Source organism: Piliocolobus tephrosceles, chromosome 21, assembly GCF_002776525.5.
Source record: "Piliocolobus tephrosceles isolate RC106 chromosome 21, ASM277652v3, whole genome shotgun sequence".
Taxonomy (NCBI): domain Eukaryota; kingdom Metazoa; phylum Chordata; class Mammalia; order Primates; family Cercopithecidae; genus Piliocolobus; species Piliocolobus tephrosceles.
The window spans coordinates 29,639,017-29,655,432 of NC_045454.1; the positions used below are offsets into that span (position 1 = coordinate 29,639,017).

At 43.6% G+C, this 16,416-nt stretch overlaps 1 long non-coding RNA gene across 1 annotated transcript; it reads right to left on the reverse strand.

Annotated features, from left to right (window-relative positions):
• Positions 1-933: 933 nt before the first annotated feature.
• Positions 934-15,851, reverse strand: LOC111529525. Its single transcript, XR_002727455.2, has 4 exons — positions 15,650-15,851; positions 4,619-4,714; positions 1,212-1,577; positions 934-1,111 (listed from the first exon to the last, which is right to left on the reverse strand). It is a non-coding gene; the product is annotated as an uncharacterized LOC111529525 (long non-coding RNA).
• Positions 15,852-16,416: the final 565 nt, after the last annotated feature.

Below are 16,416 nucleotides of genomic sequence, written 5' to 3' on the forward strand. Positions count from 1 at the left end.
GGCAGGGCCCTGGCATAAGAAGAGAATCATATCGAAGCTAGGTGCAGTGGCTCACGCCTGTAATCCCAGCACTTTGGGAGGCCAAGGCAGGCGGATCACCTGAGGTTGGGAGTTGGAGACCAGCCTGACCAACATGGAGAAACCCTGTCTCTACTAAAAATACAAAAAAAATTTGCCAGGCGTGGTTGCGCATGCCTGTAACCCCAGCTGAGTCCAGATGGTGCCATTGCACTCCAGCCTGGGCAACAAGAGCGAAACTCCGTCGTAAAAAGTAAATAAATAAAAAGTCACATAACGTAGGTGCTTGGCCAAGCAATATGTCACAATCCCCACTGTGGACAGGTCCCAAGGAGAAGAGAGTCACACAGTCTCAGTGATGGGCCCAGACGTATGTTACAGTGACTTCTGGGAGTCAGCAGAAGAATCATATCACCTGTATGCTAAATTCAGCAGTAAGTCACTTTCTATTCTATAGGCAAGGCCCAGGCAGGAGAGGAGAGTCACATCACCTTGGTGCTGCATCCAAAGATATGTCACAATCTCTTTTTGGTCAATGTCCAGGTAAGAGAGAAGAGTCACATAAAATAGTCAATGGGTGCCAAGAGCAATGGCTCACATCTGTAATCTCGGCACATTGGGAGGTCAAGGCAGGCAGATCGGCTGAGGTCAGGAGTTTGATATCAGCCTGGCCAACAGGGTGATATCTTGTCTCCACTAAAAACACAAAAATTATCTGGGCTTGGTGGCACACACCTGTAGTTTCAGCTACTCAGGAGGCTGAGGAAGGAGAATCACTTGAACACAGGAAGCAAAAGTTGAGTGAGCAGAGATCACGCCACTGCACTCCATCCTGGGTGACAGAGTGAGATTCTGTCTCAAAAATAAAATTAAAATAAATAAAATATAATATAATAAATAAAATAGTCAAAGGGCCCCAGGTATGTTACAATGCACCTTGTAGGCAGGGTCCAGGCAGGAGACTCATACCACATTTGTTCTGGGCCCAGTAATACATCACTATGCCTTCTGAGGGCAGTGCCATGACAAAAGAGTAATGTCACCTTAGTATTAGGCCCAGTGACATGTCACAATATCCCCTGTGGGCAAAAACCTAGGAAGAGGAGAAAAGTCATGTTAGCCAGGTGCTGAGCCCAGTGATACATCACAATCCTTTCTGTGAGTCCGTGCCAAGCAGAAGAGAGCTGCATTACCTGTGTGATGGATGCAGGGATATGTCACAATGTCCTCTATAGGCAGGGCCTAAGCAGTAGAGTTACATCACCTGGGTTGTGGACCCAGTAATATGTCACAATGGGCCACATGCGGAAGAGCCAAGGCTGGAGAGAAGATTCACACCACCTGGGTACAAGACCCAGCGATATGTCACAATGTCTTCTGTGGGCAGTGCCAGGGCAGTGGAATAGTTACATCACCTCAATTCTGGGTGCAGCGATATGTCACAATCCTTTCTGTGGGCTGGGCTCAGGAGGGAGCATCAACTCACTCTGTTGCCAGGTAAAGTCATATGTCATAATCACACCATCAGACATGTTCAGGGATGAGATTATACATCTGGACTGGAAAGAATCAACACATCAAAAATATGACCAGACCATGCACGGTGGCGCATGCCCGTAATCCCAGCACTTTGGGAGGTCAAGGCGGGAGGATACTTTGAGCCCAGGAGTTTAAGACCATCCTTGGGGCCACATGGTGAGACAACACCTATATTAAAAAATAATAATTAAATTAAAAAATATATACACGTACACATACATAAAACACCAGAGCCTGAAAAACATAGCAAGACCACATCTCTTCTTAAAAAGCAAAAAAAAAAAAGAGATAGATGATAGATTGATTGATAGGTAGGTAGGTAGGTAGGTAGAGAAAGACAGAACCAGTCATGGTGGCTCACGCCTATAAGCTCAGTACCTTGAGAGGCCGAGGCCAAGCGATCGTTTGACTGCAGGAGTTTGAGATTAGCCTGGAAAACATGATGGAACTCCATCTCTACAAAAATAAAAAGCAAGATATACAAAATAATGTGCCAGTGTGGTGCCGTATATCTTTAGTCCCAGCTACTAAGGAGGCAGGGTGTCTGAGACGGGAGGATCACCTGAGCCAGGGAGGTCAAGGCTGCAGTGAGCTGTGATCAGGTAACTGCACTTAAGCCTGGGTGAAAGAAATCTAAAACAACAGCAACTTCAGTATACAGGAAGGAGCATGAGAGAGAGAAAAAAACCCAAAAAAACAAAAACCTACAGAACTCAATGTACTGTGGAAACAAACTCAAAGTGGGGCTAGAAAAAAAAAAAACAAACAAACAAACAGAACGATCCCCAGATCCCCAGCTATTTGGGAGGCCAAGATGGGAGGATCACCTGCATGAGCCCAGGAAGGTAGAGGGCACAGTGAACCATCACTGAACTTCTCTGCTGGACCTAAGCGGTACTGCACCAGCTAGAGCCATCTGGTCCATCTTAAACATTTTAAGCTGGCAACCAAGTCCTACGCTTGTGGCTTACATCCTGTAGACCTGGCAGCCAGAAGGAAAAGCCAGCTGATGGCGGAGGCAGAAGCCCACTGGTTTCACCCTACAGGCCACGTGTGTGGCGCTTGTGGCCTGAAGCTGTCCCCGTTGGAAACTTATTTCCCCCAAGGTAGCCCACCTCAGCGGCCAGCCTTTAAGTCCGCTAGCCTTCCTTCCTAAGCTTTCAATCTCTGATCAACCCAAACATGAGGCCAGCGGCCTCAGGTACTGGCCACAGCTCGCAGTCCACATCTGGTCACCTGACGGCCTGACCAGGAAGCCACTGGGTCCACCCTGACGGCCATGTGTGGCGCTCGCGCCCAAAGCCGTCCCTCTGGCAACTAAGTCTGAGAGCTTCCCACCTACTCTGGGTGACAGAGCGAGACTCCATCTCAAAAAACAAAAAAAAAAAAAGAAAAGAAAAGAAAAGCAAAAAAGAGCCAGCGCAGTGGCTCACGCCTGTAATCCCAGCACTTTATGAGGCTGAGGCGAGCGGATCACCTGATGTCAGGAGTTCGAGACCAGCCTGACCAACATGGAGAAACCCCATCTCTACTAAAAATACAAAATTACCTGAGCATGGTGGCACATGCCTGTAATCCCAGCTACTCGGGAGGCTGAGGCAGAAGAATTACTTGAACCAGGGAGGTGGAGGTTGCGGTGAGCTGAGATCGTGCCATTGAACTCCAGCCTGGGCAACAAGAGTGAAACTCCATCTCAAAAAAAAAAAAAAAGAAAAAAGAAAAAAAGAAAAATGTAGAAGAAAGAAAGAAATGAAGGAAAGAAACAAGCAAGCAAGAAAAGAGAGCAAAAAGAAAAAGGAAGAATGAAAAGGAAAAAGAAGAAAATAAAAGTGGGCAGAACATGGTGGCTCAAACCTATAATCCCAACACTTTGGGAAGCTGAAATGGAAGGACTAGCTGTTGACACAAGCCCTGGGAAAATAGCGAGGCCTCATCTCTACTACAAGAAATAAAACATTTAGCCAGGCATGATGGCATGCTCGTGTAGTAAGAAAGAAAACAGGCAGGAGGAAAGAAGAAAGGTAGGAAGAAAAAAAGAAACCAAGTTCTACAAGGAAAAAAAAATTAAAAAGAAACAAAAGGAGAGAAATATTAAAAAAAAAAAAAAAGGAAGAGAGAAATAGAGGGAAAGACAGACAGAAAGAAAGAGACAGAAAGGGAGAAAAAAATAGGAAAATAGGAAAGGAGGCCAGGCGCAGTGGCTCACACCTGTAATTCCAGCACTTTGGGAGGCCAAGGCAGGAGGATCCCTTGAGGTCAGGAGTTCGAGACCAGACTGGCCAACATGGCAAAACCCTGTCTCTACTAAAAAAATACAAAAAATTAGCCAGGCATCATGGCGCACGACTGTAATGCCAGCTATTCAGAGGCTGAAGCATGAGAATCACTTGATCGTAGGATTGAGAGATTGCAATGAGCTGAGATTGCATCATTGCACTCCAGCCTGGGCAACAGAGCAAGACTCTATCTCAAGGGACAAAAAAAAGAGGAAAGAAGAAAGATGAAAAAACAGAACCTAAAAACGGAGAGGCAGAGAAGAAATTAGCACTGGTTGAAGCCTCCAGGAGACCACATCAGCTGTTTGCCCACCTGCTGTGTAATGACCTTAGATGTTCAGAAGCCACTCCCTCTACTCTGAAGAGCTATGAGATATGTGAAACACTTGCTGTTCACATTGTGACTCTCATGCAAACAAAATACACGGTTTCATTGTTTGAATCCTGTGGTTTCTTTCAGCCCACTTTTATTGATTTAACCTAGTTAATGTATATTTTGAATTGTGTGTATGGCTTCAGAACTAAAGTTGATAATGAAATCTCAAGTTTTGATAGCCCAGGAAGTGCGTAAATATCTAATTTCACCTGAATTGATTTGAGGGAAAATTACCAGTGGAATGCTTTGGTCTGATTATCTGATAAAATCAATTGTTGTACATAAAACAGATCTCTACACACACATATATATATATATAATAACAAAATAAAGGAAGACAAAAAAAAATCTGGCTTCTTGACCTTCGAACCTCTCACCCAGGCCACCTACCATCTTTACTCCCACTTACCTGGCTGTGCAGCTATAGTCTCCTCACTCTTCACAGTCCAGGGCTCTTTCTTTCCCTCCAAAAAAGTCACCAGGTCCAGCTTAGAGATGGCAAGAGCTGTTTTTTAATAAAAAGTCAGATGACTCATGCTGGAGGATCTGTAATTTCCAGCTCAGTACTGTGCTCAGTAGAGAAAAGGGAACATTATATGAGATTTTTAAAAATTACTCCCCGAAACACTGTTTCCTACCAGCTTCTTTAGAATATGTAGGAAGTATTTTAAGTTTAGAAATTCTAAGCTTCATTTTCAAGTTTGAATGAATCAAAACTAAGGGGAGGGCTGGAAACACTAGGAAGATTTTTTTCTACATCAACAAACTTACATTTTTTTTTTTTTTTTCTGAAAGCAAAACTCTGAAATTCACTCAGACAAAGCACTACCTCCCAAGGAGACATTCTAAAAAGAAAAGAAATAAAGCCCTTGTGTTGTAACCCAGTGAGTTGTAGAGAAACACCACACTCTGAGACTAATTCAGGAGTCCTTTATTGCCGGTGGCCGAGAGACGGCTAGCACTCAAAATTCTCTCGGCCCTGAAGAAGGGGCTAGATTTCCTTTTATACCTTGGTCTAAAAGGGGAGGGGGGAGCCTAGCTGAAGCAATTTTACAGAAGCAGAACAGGCAAAAACTTAAAAAGATAAATGGTTACAGAAACAGTTACAGAAAAAATAAACAGTTCCAGGTGCAGGGGCTTAAACTATCACAAAGTGATAAACGCAGGGGCTTCGAATGCATTCCCAGGAGCTGCTGGTACAGCTTGCCTCAGTATCTTATCAGTAAGTGTATTCCTGGATGTGTTTGGAGTCAGCTTGCACTAGTTATGTCTGTAAGGGAGTGGGGTAACGGGGCTGCAAGCGAAGAAACTAAAATGGAGTCTGTCCAGCTCTCTCAGCTACAAGAGACAATCAGGTTAAAACAAGGTAGGGTATCACAGTTATTAGACATTAGATATTCTGAAGGCAAGTTATTCCAACTCAGAGACAATGTATGCATAGTTCTCTAACATCAAATCTTTATACATATTCTGCTGAGGATTCAGATATTTTTACTCCTCCAGAGAGAATTATATGACCACATCCCTGAATGTCAACAGTTTCTGTAATAAAAATAAATAACACATTGACCATGCAGTCAAGGGTAGAGTTCCTAATTTGACCCAAGATGAAATAAAAAAGAGAAGAACTGGTTCTGACTTATGAGTGACCTGAGTTATTAAATAAGATACTTTTAAACACAGTAAATATATTCTGTAATTCTGTGGAAATAGAGTAAGATCCACAAAACTAGCAGAAATATGTACATATAAAACAAAATCTAAACAGGAATCAATAAAAGAATATACATTTTTGAGTGCTATTTTTGTGTTTTTTTTTCTTTTTTTTTTTTTTTTTTTTTTGAGACAGAGTCTTGCTCTGTCTCCAGGCTGGAGTGCAGTGGTATAATCTCGGCTCACTGCAACCTCCGCCTCCCAGGCTCAAGCAATTCTCCTGCCTCAGCCTCCTGAGTAGCTAGGATTACAGGCGCCCACCACCATGCCCAGCTAATTTTTTGTATTTTCAGTACAGATGGGGTTTCACCATGTTGGCCAGGCTGGTCTCAGACTCCTGACCTTGTGATTTGCCTGCCTCAGCCTCCCAAAGTGCTGAGATTACAGGCGTGAGTCAACATGCCCAGCTGAGCTTTGCGTTTTACCCCTATTTATCTGACTTGAAATTTATCTCAAAAGGACTTATGAGCCAATACACAGAGATAACTGTAAAACAACATCCAGAGCAGTTTTCATAACTGAGTATATAAACAAGGCAACAACAGAAAATTGATCAAATGATGCTTACATTTTATGCATACACCCATAGAAATGGTAACTATGTACATATGAAAAGTGGGAGAGTAGAACATTTCTATTTAAATGAAATTAAGAAATATTTTAAATTGTATAAAAATTATAAGCCTTTTTGTGTATGCTTTTTTGTGTTTCCTAAAACAAGGATGAAGATCAAAACATTTAATGATATAAACTAAATTAAGAGCTATTGTTACTGAATCAGGTGTTTTTTTAAATTTTTTGGTTTGGCTGGTACAGTGGCTCATGCCAGTAATCCCAGCAGTTTGGGAGGCCGAGGTAGGTGGATCACCTGAGGTCAGGAGTTTGAGACCAGCCTGACCAATATAGTGAAATGCCATCTCTAGTAAAAATATAAAAATTAGCCAGGCGTGGTGACATGCACCTGTAGTACCAGCTACTCGGGAAGCTGAGACAGGACAATTGCTTGAACCCAGGATGTTAAGGTTGCAGTGAGCTGAGATCGTGCCACTGCACTGCGGCCTGGGTGACAAAGTAAGACTCTGTCTCAAAAAAAACAACAAAAGAAATTTTTTTGGCTTTATGTGCCATATTATATTTTAGATTTTTAAGATGATATATTAGTTATATATTAATTTTTGTTCTCTTTCTCTGCAAATACAAAAAGTAAAGTGTATGCTTGTAAAATAAAGATGAAATAAAATAAAAACCTACAAAACTAATGCCTTTTTTAGAACTTCCAGTTTCAAAAGCTGATATCTACAGTCAACGAATACGAGATCATTTGTTCTCCAAAGCAAGCTATAAGCAAAAAACAAACAAAAAAAAACCTAAAAAGAAAAAGAAACAGAGTTTTTGGATTAAATGTGACAATTTATAAACCTCACTTAGGAAACTTATCCATCCAAGATACTCATTTCATAATAAAAGAGAAAAATACCTTTATAGAGAAGAAACTTGGCAGAAAACACCTTAGCCAGATGAATAAAGTTAGTGTAAGCTGTAATTAGACAAATTTGATCCAGAGGCCAATGCACAGACGGGCCCATAATTACTGCTATGATATTGGTGGAGGGAAAAGTAAATACTAATCTGAATATACTAATGAAAAAACAGAACCTATAGGGAAGACACAGGTACTGATATTTCTTCAAACTAGTCATGTAATCCTAACTGGAAGCCTGGGCTAAGAACCACTTAGCTGACCATTGCTTCTCAAGCTTTGATGTGCATATAGTTCATTTGGTATTCTGAGCCACTCTCTAACTAATGTGATTCTGCAGATTTTGGAGGGGTCCAGAAATTAGCTTGTTTATCAAAAGTTCCCTGTTAATGCTGATGTTGCTCTCCAGCACTCAGAGAAAGCAGGCACAGCATACAGAGTCCCTTACATCTAATACCATTATTGCAACACAAATACTTTTTGTTACAGTGAAGACCACAAGTAACTATCTCAGAGAATCACATGCTTCGTCAGCTTTTTAAAGTTTACAGAAGGCTGGAGAATGTAGTAATGTCTACATCTGCATTTGAACAACAACATGTACACAAACATTAATACGGTGTTTATTGAGCTTGTACTATGTGCTCACCAAATATGCTATAATATACTGTGCTGGGAAACTCGCATGGTGTCAGCTAAGCCTCAAAAAACTTTGAAAGGTGGGTACTAAGTGTCTCATAATTCCCAGTAGGATTTAGATGACGGCTTAGGCTATTTCTTCTGGTTTCCCTATCACTATAAAAGCTAAATACACACAGATAGGAGGGATATAGAAAGGAAGGGGTAAGTAGAGAGACTTTTAATTGTTGTGTTTCTATTTACTTTCTCATGACTGTGGAAAGACTCATGACTGCAGATTGGATCTGCAGAAGTGTAAAACAGGTTGCTGTGTAAAATGTAAGCACAGGTTTCATTGAGAAAGAAAGACATTAATCAAATGTATACTCCTTTGTTCCCATTTATTTGCTTTTGTGTTTGGAAAAATTGTGAGCTCCAGCTCTGAAGAGACACCAAGGGTAGACACCTGTTTCACACTTCTGCAGATCTGATAGTTGTTCCAAACAGGAGTCTGATCTCCTCTAATTGGTTCTGTGAGGGGAGATTTCAGTGTGGGTCAGACCTGGACAAGGCTCAAAGAGGGTAGGTCTGGATAGGGCTGGGGCAGGGAGCTGGCCCTCATCTTCTCATCTCTATGCTGCTGGCTTATTTTGTGTTCTATCTTTTCTAAGCTGGACCAACAAGAGTTTGACTCCCAGAATTTTTCTGATTTTAATGGTTTAAGCTTCATCTCTATTCTGCATGACACACTAACAACCGATTTAACCAAAACACATAGTACTTTCTATAAAAACTATATTAGAAACAATTCTTAACAAGGGAAAAGCAATAGAAATAACTGTATCAAGTCTTCTATGATGTCCCTTCAGGTGGTGACATCAGAACTCACAACGTAAGAACAGTGTCCCAAATAAAGCCCAAGTCTTCTGTGCAACTCCCTTCTTCATTCTGATCACATTACTCTTAATTCAACCATGTATTTATTGGCTCTAGAATAATAATTCCTGAATAGTAGAGCCCATGACTGTTTCACCTGTTCTTCTAACGGCAAATAATAATAATAATAAAAGCAATGTGTTTACCTATCAATTTGAGCCTCCAGACCTCCTACTTGTTCTTCACCCAAGTATCAGGAAACGAGAGCAACTCCCATTTGGATGTCAAATAAGAACATTCCATGAGGGGAGAAACAAGCCCTGGATTACTCATTCTTCTTTGTTTGAGATAAGAGGAAGATTGGACTGTGTTGTCAACCTGACCCCAGTCTGCACAGGACACCCCCAAATGCCTCAGACTTTTAGGCGCTAGTGAAAGGGTCTGTAGTGGCCCTGGGCTGACGCTCCAAAAGTTATTCAAACAGAGGAGACTCAGGCCGACTCTGTGGGGCCAGAATAAAAAGTAAAACAGCTGGCCAGACACGGTGGCTCATGGCTATAATCCCAGCACCTTGGGAGGCTGAGGTGGGCAGATGACTTGAGATCAGGAGTTCGAGACCAGCCTGGCCAACATGGCGAAACTCCATCTCTACTAAAAATAAAAAATTAGCCAGGCATGGTGGTGGGCACCTGTAATCCCAGCTATTTGGGAGGCTGAGGCAGCAGAATCACTTAAACTCAGGAGGTGGAGTTTGCAGTGAGCCGAGATTGCACCACTGCACTGCCAGGGCCACAGAGTGAGACTCCATCTCAAAAAATAATAAAAAATAACAAAAACTTAAAAAATAAAAATAAAACTGCCTCTAATTCTTGATCCTGATCTGATATTACCTATAGCTGTTCAGCTAACTGTTGGGTACAAGGACAAGAATGCTTTCCTTGGCCAGGCGCGGTGGCTCACGCCTGTAATCCCAACACTTTGGGAGGCCGAGGCAGGCATTTCACCTGAGGTCAGGAGTTCGAGAGCAGCGTGACCAACATGGAGAAACCCTGTCTCTACTAGAAATACAAAATTAGCCAGGCATGATGGCACATGCCTGTCGTTCCAGCTACTCAGGAGGCTGAGGCAGCAGAATCACTTGAACCTGGGAGGCAGAGGTTGCAGTGAGCTGAGGTCATGCCACTGCACTCTAGCCCGGCAACAGAGAGACTCTGTCTCATTTAAAAACAACAACAACAATAAAAAAAACAACTTTCTCCAGTAATACAATTCACACATAGGAAATGGAGTTGTATTCATGGCTCTGGACAGTTGTGGCCCTGCCTTCCTTCTGCTAAGGTGCTTCTTTACTCTTAGAGATTCTGCTACCAGATTCAGTTTACACCAGGAGCTACTCACACAATCTTAAAAGTTCACTGGACAAGATCCTAAGCCTGGCCCTGTCTTGTGAATCCCAGGTGGATTTCAGCCCTTATGTGTGGATTCTAGGTACCATTAACTTGGATCCATATTGTGTTACAGCGAGGAGAGGAAAAGTGGAGGAGAAACCCCCACATGAAGACTGCACCAACACATACTGGAGAACCCTATTAGCTGGACTCAAAATTTGGAACTGCAGATTTAGGTTTAGGAGGGCAGAAAAGCAAGGCAAAGGCACCCTTGCCACATGCATAGGCATTTGGGCAAGAGAATAAGCAAAATGTTTAGATTATCAGGTTTACTCAATGCAAATGTGTGAACCTGGTTGGGTTTTCAGGCCACATGGTATTTGAAAGAGTTTCACATCTGAAGATGCCAGGGGCATGGAAAGACAGAGCTGGAATAGTTAATTGTTGCCCTATAGTAATTTTTGTAGAAATCTGGTAAAAGTATGCTATTAACGATTGTAGATCCCAGATACGAAGAAAGGCCATTCTGCCTGCAGACTTTGAGGGCAGTGTGCACTTCACTGAACAATTGTGTGTTGTGAATGGAAGCCCAATTGCACAATTGTGTGTTGTGACTGGTCCATACAGAATGAAGCATGGTGGGCACATTATGTGTTCATATCCTGTTTAGTAATTCTGGACAAACTTAGAGAAGCATAATTATAAACAGAAATTATCTGAAACCTCAGAAAAATTATCCACAATTGGAGAACAGAAAAAAAAAAAAAAAAACTTTATTACGGAATTACAACAGAATGTAAAAGGCATTATAAGCAAACTGCTAAGAAACTGCAAAGACACTCAATTGCAAATAGCTACCATAATTAGTTCTCAGGTAGAAGACTTGACAGCACCATTTGTCACATACAGTTTATCTTAAATTCACCTAAAAATTGGAGGTCTTCTCTGGTTGCTAATTGGCTATATTTAAAGGAAAAATAAACTTATGTCTTCATGAGAGGTAGTTTTGAAACTTAGAGCCAGGACTGTGCTAAAGGTAAACTCCTATCTTCCAACAGAAAATGGAATAAAGCTCTATTTTCTTTGCTATTTACATTTTAAATAAATGATTCCTAGGTTCTAAAAACAGACAGTCCTGAGTCAAAAATACTGACAAAAAGCCTACTTAGCAGTTAGAATAATTTGTATATATTTCAAGTAGGCAGAAAAGACTTATATAAAAGTTTTCTGGCCAGGTACAGTGGCTCACCCTTGTAATCCCAGGACTTTTGGAGTCCGAGGCGCATGCATTACCTGAGGTCAGGAGTTCAAGACCAGCCCAGCCAATGTGGTGAAATTCTGCCTCTACTAAAAGTACAAAAAATTAGGGCCGGGTGTGATGTCTCACGCCTATAATCCCAGCACTTGGGGAAGCTGAGGCAAGTGGATCACCTGAGGTCGGGAGCTTGAGACCAGCCTGACCAACATGGAGAAACCCCATCTCTATGAAAAATACAAAATTAGCTGGACGTGGTGGCACAAGCCTGTAATCCCAGCTACTCAGGAGGTTAAGGCAGGAGAATCACTTGAACCAGGGAGGTGGAGGTTGTGGTAAGCCGAGATCACACCACTGCACTTCAGCCTGGGTGGGGAACAAGAGTGAAACTACGTCTCAAAAAAAATAATAAAAAAATAAAAAAACAATTAGCCAGGCATTGTAGCGCATGCCTGTTATCTCAGCTACTTGGGAGGATGCAGCAGGAGAACTGTTTGAGCCTGGGAGGTGGAGGTTGCTGTAAGCTGAGATTGTGCCACTGCACTCCAGCCTGGGTGACAAAGCAAGACTCTGTCTCAAATAAATAAATAAATAGATAAATAAATAAAAAAGTTTTCTAAAGTAAATCCTTTAAGAAAAGGAAAGAGAAAAGTCTTTTATTTTCAAGGATGAAGCCTGTATTTCTAATTTTTATCTGTTCTTATGACAGCCAGGTCTAGGGCCATAATTTTGAACTCATGGACATCTGACTCCCAGTAGGTGCTGGATTCAGGCACCTGAGGCACACGGTGTACATCAGAAAGGGTTTGTAGAAAAGTAAAAGATAGAAGAGGGAAAGGGGCTATCAAGGACCCATGAGTAGGGGACAGTGCATGGTAGCTGGAAAGACTGGTTTATGCTATAGATACTGATTCAGGCAGGGCTATGTTCTGACATATTCATGTCCATGCAGGTGGATGAGATTATGATTGATAATCCACAAGCCCAGGGTGATAGAGAGACCAGGTTGCTGCTTCAGGTTCAGGGTTTGTGGTAGGAATAATCCAGGAGTTCTCGAGGCACTTGTGTAAATTCTTTGGTGAGAAATTTTAGAGGCAAAGGCACTATAGAGTCATTCCTCAGGTCAAGTCCTCTTGTTTTGTGAAGGTTCTGGCCACACCCATTCCTAGTAGGTATGTTCATGAGTAGGCGGAAATCATTGGTGGTTGAGGGCAGGGAGTCTGTTTTCAGAACTCTTTTCTTCCAAGCATGCAGTCCCCTTTCTCCCTGGGAAGAGATCTGGAATCACAGGACAATGTGTACTGTGACAGCCTGTGTACAGGAGAAAAGAGTTCCCCTTCCCAAAGAAACAAAGAGTCTCCTCCAGCTCAAACATCTATGATATTCTTTTTCTGACAACAAATGTGTGGAGTTTGCTGAACAGCAACCAATTCTTCAACACCAATTGGTTGTCCAGTAATTCAATTCTGATACCTCCTTGAGTCAGCATAGACCCCACAAGTTCAGGGCTCAGTCCCACAATACTGCCACCACTGCAGATGCCAGTCACAATTCCTAGGGGCTCATCTATACTTCTGAGCCAGTTCCTATAAATTGGGGGCTCTCATAATCTTCTCAAGTTAAATAATGATACAGCTACTCACAGAACTTAGCAAAACATTATACTTGCATTTACCAGTTTGTTATAAAAGATACAAGTCAGGAAAAGCTAAATGTAAGAAACGTACAGGGCAAAGAAAACTCATGGTAGAAGATGAAGTGGGCAGGTAAGAGCAGTGATTAAAGAAATTCCTGAAACTTTGTGTTTTTCAAGAGCATCTTACTGCAAAGAAACACCCTTGCTATTTTTGATATCATGAAGCCACAGACTGTCTAAATTACTATTTTTTTGCCTTATAAACAATTAAATAATACATTTGTTTTTAGTAGTCAGAACAAAATACCTGTTAATCAAACTTTGCTTAGGTTTCTTTCTTTCCTCAGGCTCCCAAATTTTGACCCAACCACAACCCCTTTATGTTCCTCTTTTTTCTTTGAGACCGAGTCTGGCTCTGTCACCAGGCTAGAGTGCAGTAGTCCAATTTCGGCTCACTGCAACCTCCACCTCCCAGATACAAGTTATTCTCCTGCCTCATCTTCCCGAATAGCTGGGAATACAGCGTGCCACCAAGCCTGGCTAATATTTTGTATTTTTATATTAAAAATACCGCACCCGGCCTATGTTCCTCTTAAAAACAGGCTGACTTGGCCCCGGTGTGGTGGCTCATGCCTGTAATCCCAGCACTTTAGGAGGTCGAGGAGGGTTGATCACCTGAGGTCAGGAGTTCCGGACCAGCCTGGCCAACATGGTGAAACCCCATCTCTACTAAAAACACAAAAAATTAGCCGGGCATGGTGGTGCGCCTTAATCCCAGCTACCTGAAAGGCTGAGGTGGGAGAATTGTTTGAACATGGGAGGCGGAGGCTGCAGTGAGCGGAGATCGCACCAGTGCACTCCAGCCTAGGCAACAGAGCGAGACCCCATCTCACAAAAAACAAACAACAACAAAAAAAAACCAGGCTGACTTCTGGGTAAAATATTCCCTAATCTAGCATCTGCTTTCACCATGTTCTATCCCTCCCTCCCCTTCCCACTTTTTTTCTGACTTTGTTTTCTTCTCCTTATGAAAGAAAGTCCTTTTTTCTCTAACCTTTAAAATTCTTCAATATCTTATAACTGGTGCTTTCCCCTTGTTGCAATACTCCTTTAAAATTAAGTAATTTCATTAAGCTGCGCATGACGACAGGTGCCTGAAATCCCAGCTACTCAGAAGGCTGAGGCAAGAGAATCGCTTGAACCCGGGAGGCGGAGGCTGCAGTGAGCCGAGATCACACCATTGCACTCCAGCCTGGGCGACTAAGAGCAACTCCGTCTCAAAAAAAAAAAAAATGAAGTAACTTCTTGCCAGGCAAAATGGCTCACACCTGTAATTCCAGCACTTTGGAAGGCCAAGGTGGGTGGATCACCTCTTGTCCAGAGTTGGAGAAGAGCCTCGCCAAAATGGTGAAACCCCGCAAAAATTAGCTGGGCGTCGGGTCACCTGCTTGTAGTCCTAGCTACTAGGGAGCCTGTGGCGGAAGAATCGCTTGAATCTGGGAGACAGAGGTTGCAGTGTGCCCAGATTGTGCCACTGTACTACAGCCTGGGTGACGGAATGAGACCCTGGCCAAAAAAAAAAAAAAAAAAAAAAAAACCCTACTTACCTAAATCTAAATTTGTCATATATCACAAAATCTAGAAACAACTTCAGAACAATAACAACTCTATTCCCAGAAAGAGCCTCCCAATCCCATTTTTGTGCCAATCCCAACTGCGTCTGCCTGTGGATTTACAGGTTTTCTGAGCTCTGTAGCTTCTCTAAGCATAAAGGCTCTGTCCATGATTATTGTGAGCAGGCTGGGACATCTGCAGGGGAGGCTCTGCAGGCAGAACTAAACTATCCTTAGCTTGGAGTCACTGAGTTCAGGTTTCTATTTCCCGGTCAGGCCGAGGCGGGCGGATCACTTGAGGACAGGAGTTCCAGACCAGCTTGTACCATGGCAAAACCATTTTTTCTACTAGAAATATAAAACTAGCCAGGCGTGGTGGCGCAGGTATGTAATCCCAGTTTTTCGGAGGGCTGAGGCACGAGAATCGCTTGAGTCTGGGAGGCGGAGGTTGTAGTGATCGCGCCACTGCACTCCAGCCTGGGCGACAGGGCAAGACTCCGTCTCAAACAAAATGTTTAAGAAAAGAGACTTGGGAGCCCCACCTGCCGCAGCTCCTGCCACGCACACACCGAGTCAGGATTCTGCCCTGATGATCCGCCTGGCATGCCTGAACAATCTGGGAAATACTGGGGACTGCGCGCAGAGCTGCCCAGGGAGCTCCAGATAGGGCGCCGCAGGGACGGGGCGGAACGCGGGGGTCCCGGCTGCGGGCCCAGCCGCCATCTTGCGGCTAGAGGGGCCTGGCGCGGAACTGCGCCAGCAGGGACTCAGGTCGGAAACCCGGGAGCCGTGAGGAGACCAGTCCCGCCGGTTACGCAGCCCGCTCTCTCCTCTCGGGATGCCCCAACCCCGCACGCTCACCCTTTCCCAGCTTTCAGGATGTCCTGGCATCTTAGCTGTGCGTCTCTCCCGACCTGCAGATCACAGGGCAACAGAGGCCGTCACAGAGTCACCAAGGGCTCCCGAGGTGAAGAACGTAGAAGAGAGGAGACAGATCCCAAGCTCTGGTGGGAGCGACAAAGGCCCCGCCAAATGGCGGAAACCACGCCCTCCTCTTCAACTGTGCGCTTGATTGAGCGGTTCCCGCGCCAGCGCCAATGATTGGATAAAGCACAGGCACTTTCCCCATACCACCCCCGCCCCCCGCCCTCCTCTCAGCATTAGTGCGTTCTATGAACAGAAAAACAGGCAGGCCAGGCGCAGTGGCTCACGCCTGTAATCTCAGCACTTTGGGAGGCCGAGGCGGGTGAGTCACAAGGTCAGGAGTTCAAGACCAGCCTGGCCAAGATGGTGAAACCCCGTCTCTACTAAACGTATGAAAATTAGCGGGACGTGGTGGCAGGTGCCTGTAATCCCAGCTACTGGGGAGGCTGAGGCAGGAGAATCACTTGAACCTGCGAGGCAGAGGTTGCAGGGAGCCAAGATCGTGCCCCTGCACTCCAGCCTGGGCGACAGAGTGAGACTCTGTCTCAAAAAAGAAAAGAAAAGAAAAGAAAAACAGGCTAAAGTAGTTAGGGTAAAATGCACAGGGAATTACAGCTAATTAAGAAGTGAGTTGAGACTTGAAATGCACTTGCTCTTTCCCTTGCCTGGGTCTGCTTGTATAATGCATTTATTTGCTACTTAAG